Source organism: Nannospalax galili, unplaced genomic scaffold (assembly GCF_000622305.1).
Source record: "Nannospalax galili isolate Female #2095 unplaced genomic scaffold, S.galili_v1.0 scaffold792, whole genome shotgun sequence".
Taxonomy (NCBI): domain Eukaryota; kingdom Metazoa; phylum Chordata; class Mammalia; order Rodentia; family Spalacidae; genus Nannospalax; species Nannospalax galili.
Window position 1 is genome coordinate 1,135,181 of NW_008331036.1, and position 4,402 is coordinate 1,139,582.

The 4,402-nt window shown below is 40.6% G+C and overlaps 1 non-coding gene across 1 annotated transcript; it reads left to right on the top strand.

Annotated features, from left to right (window-relative positions):
• The first annotated feature begins 455 nt into the window (after nt 1-455).
• Nucleotides 456-580, top strand: LOC115068121. Its single transcript, XR_003847498.1, has one exon. It is a non-coding gene; the product is annotated as a small nucleolar RNA SNORA40 (small nucleolar RNA).
• Nucleotides 581-4,402: the final 3,822 nt, after the last annotated feature.

The window sequence follows — 4,402 nt, forward strand, 5'->3', positions numbered from 1 at the left end:
CTTAACCAAAAAAGCCTAAACATTTTCATTGCAATTATTTCATTATAATTATTCAGAAATTTTAACAGAAAGTCTGATTGGCTGAACATTACCAGTGGCTGATGAAGATATAATGAGAGTGTTGCATTGTGGATCTATTAATAATATCAATGACCAATCACCTTTATCACTGTGTGAGATGGTGTTTAAATGTTAGATAGCTAAATATTCCTGTAGTCCTGGTCATATAATCTTGGTACAATTTTTTGGTTAAGACATAGTCATTGTACTATCTGAATTGTAATGAAAATTTTAGGAGAAAGCCTAATGTGGGTTTCTGGTGCTTTTCCTATAATAATGTTAATCCAAAACCATAAATGTGCTTATTCTGGCCTTTACCAGTTATCTCTTTTTCTCGAATAGTATATTTCTGTTGAAGTGTAAAATTGACCCCCTCTTCAAAATATCTGTGAGGTAGCACTTTGTGTGTGTATGTTCAACTGGTAGACAAAGTCATGAAAGACAGGTACAAAAATAAATCCTTTTTGCAACCTATAACTCATTGTTCAGTATGAGTTTTGAGACCTACATGAAGGAAAGTGACAAGATAGCTCAAAGTGATGATGTTGAGAGAAAAGATGGTACAGGAAGGAGGCACCCCACAGGCAGCCAGCCTTGGAGCCCAGAGTGAACAGACTCCCAAGAGACTGAATGAGTGTGGTGGACCGTGTAAGGAACCTTAGCACACAAGAAGAGCATTTACCTGACTATAGGTGCTTCTATATTGATCTCAAAGTTCTGAACTCAGGACTTGGCAAGTAAGAAAAAAAAATAATGGGAGAATCAAGATGGCAGAGCAGTGAGAAAACTGTCAGCAATGGCTACTCTCAGCACAAGGACTTAAAATATGACTCTGGGACTCTTCATTTTATCAATAATCTTGATGCTTCTAGATTGATCTCAAAATTCTGAGCTCACAACTTTATAAGTAAGGGCAAATGTAGATGGGGAGCCAAGATGGAAGAGCTGTGCTGGCCTGGTTCCCCACACACACCAGCAGGGTAGAGCCAGTCTGGTTGCCCATTGCCCATGCATACCTACAGAGCCTGACTGCCCATGAGCACCATGGGGCCTGACTGCCCACACACACCAGCGAGGCAGAGCCTACCTTGCCTGTCCACCCACGCACCCCAGTGGCACTCATGATCGGTGATGATTATCACAACCCAGTGGCTGTCAAGTCCTGGCTGCAGTCCTCAACAACACTAGGTATCTGAGAAGGCTATAGGTTTCAAATAAAGATAAACTAGAGGACACTCGTGTAAAGCTGTCATGTGAAGTTGTGAAACTTCCTAACTGCCACCCCGGGAATCATGGATTGGAGGTCTATAAGCTAATTCCTGCCTGCTCGGAGAACCTAGCTTCTGCTTTTACCCACAGTAAAACCCTGTGAGGAATCATTATGTTCAAGAACGCCTTCATCCACAGTGGGGTCATTGTGCTGAGTGAGGCCTGGAGACAAAGTGTCACCTCCATGCAAAGACTGTGAACAAATTGATGAGGAAAGCCAAACGTTTTTTGACCCCCAAGGAAAGAGAAGTCCCTACTTGATATTCCTAAGTAGTGTGTAAGAGAAACAGAAATTAAGAGTGAAAATCCCATTCCAAGAAACCTGGGTGTATGCTGACCCAAAACCACATACAAAGAAAAGGGAGTGGGCCCTTACTTTGGCACACTTCCGTATAAGAATTACACATCACTGACACTGTAATGAGATATGATTTCTCTGGCACCCAGCTCAGAGGTGTTATGTAAGATGGATGGGGTTTTTCATTTGCTAATAGAAGACATGAAGTCTAGGGTGGGGAGAGTGTGGGGTGGTGTGGTGAGGGTGGAGATGGGGAGGAGGTCTGTATAATCAAAATTCATTGTATGTAATTCTTGAATGAATAACATTTTTCTTAAACTTAAAAAAAAAATTGTGACATATGATCTTGTTGTCCTCCCCAGATTCTGGTTCTGAACTGTAGTGTGCACCCTCTCAAATGCTATCAGAGATGGTTGCTGACAACTCACACCAGCAGAAGGCTGGATGATGGGAGGCTGATTCAACTGGCACTGCACAGAAGGATAATACTGCAGGTCTCACTACAGGTGGGGGTGCTACTTAGATGGGGAATCACAACGCAGGGGCCTCAGGATGCCTCTCCATTTGCTTCTTGGCAGGACAGTCTCTGAAAGTTATTCATTCTCCAGAGACTGGTGGGTCAACCCATGAACAGCATACTTGCTTGGCTTCTCCCCCTTCTTCCACTGATTTCATAACACTAAAATTTTTCCAAGATCACTCTACTCAGCAGTCTTTTACATAAGAATCCCACTCTCTGTCCAGGTATGATGGCACATACCCTAAATCCCAGGACTCAGGAGGCAGAGGACAGTGGCTCTCTGTGTGATCAAGTCCAACCTGGTCTACATAGTGAGTCCCAGACCAGCTACGGCTACATGGAGACTCCACCTCAAATAGACTAAAACCAAAACAGAACAAATCCAACTCTCCACTGTATTTCTAAGAAAATATTAATACATTTTAGAAGGTAATGTGGAATAGATATCCGGAAGGGATATTAAGAAAGAGAAAAGAAAACAGCAACAACAAATTTGTAATGACAATAGTGAAAACTCAAAAGTTGAAGAACAGGGTAGTCCCCTAAGATGGAATGTCTAGAGTAAGGATCTCGAGAACTGCTCAGCCACTTTGAGTGCTATACCTATAAATGCATGTGGATTGCAAGAACAGAATACATAGATAAGTAGTTGGTGAATCTGACATTTGCCTTCTCTCTAGGGAAAGTTGCTTGCCTAACGAAATAGATGGAACCACCATTCCAAACGAGGAAGCATATGAAATAAAATAACGTGGCTTGCATGTTAGGCGTCCCTAAGATAGAAAGAGGAAAAGAACTTATTTTAGGAGAGAAAGGTGAAGTTTATTGCCACCTAGGCCCAACCATACAACCAATGATACAGTGTCTCCCTTGGTAGGCCCGTTAAAGAACACTGAATACTTAGCTGATTTTCAGGAGAACATCATGTTTTATTGATGATTTTGAGCCATATAATGTATATGGTTAAAGCATTTTGTTCTATAATATAAAAATACATTCTTAATTTGTCAGTAAAGTAACAAATATACATAAATGAAAGTCAAGTCTTTTTCACATGTGTGTGAAATACAGGTATGTGTACACATGTTTGTATGTGTGTGGTCATGTGTGGGGGTACATGTGCACTTGTGCATGGCTGTCTTCTTCAATTGCTCTCTAATTCTTTCATGAAACCAGAGCTCACTAGTTCTAGCTTGCTTTCTAGCCATGTTGTACCAGGTGGAAACCCAGGCAACCATCACACCTGCCTTACATTTGACATGGGTTCTGGGAATCTGAACGTCTTGCCTCACATTGGCAGCTAGCACTTTATCCAATGAGCTATTGTCTCAGCCCCTTTAGTCAAGGTTCATAGAGAATAGAAGACATGTTTGCTAAAAATGAGTTTAACATGAATATATAATTTTATAAATCACAGTTTAAAAACCTTTATGTAAGAGAAAGTCACTCTAACCTGTAAGCCTTCTCTTCAATGATCTCTGTTTACCTTATTTCTTCAACACTGCATTGTTCTAACAAAAACTCCTGAAGGTGAGTGTGGGCATACAATGGTAGAGAAAAAGACAGCGAAAAGAGGCAGAAATGGGGAGCATTTTCATGTAGCCTTGAAATGATCACTCAATAGATGTGTTTTTTAACTGCCCCACACCACTTTATTGCACACAAGTTACAGAAAGACATAACCAGAAACTCCTCTCCACCTGCCAAATCAGAATGTCTGCAGCATGAACCTAGACATATATACTTAATAATGCACAGTTTTGATGAGCCAAAATTGAGAAACACTGACAAGTGCCTTTGTAGTTTTCTTGATTTTAAAAATTGTAGCGCCCACCTGTAGATAAGGGAGACAACCAATATTGTCTTAAAATGATAGCCAAATTTGTTTTCGCCCCCTATCTAGAAGCCTTTGAGAAGGAACTGACACTGATTCTAACCACTCCAACACCTATCAAAATGCCTGAAAACAAATCTTGAGTACATCACTCTCTCGAATCCAGCTTAGGCAGACAAAAGAAAAATGAGGAGGAACCAAATAGAGGGATGCTTTTGGAAGCTCTCGTCAAGAAATTACAATGGACTCTCATATGAACATTTGAAATTTTCCCTGTTCTGATTTTCTTCCATTTTCCTATCTGGAACTTGTAATGCTAATTACTCTTGCTTTTATTTCCCCTTCACATCTTCTATTCACCAGTAAAGGACTTTCTTTTCTCCCTACAAATAAGAGTTATGCAATTTGGGAGTCTTTTAGA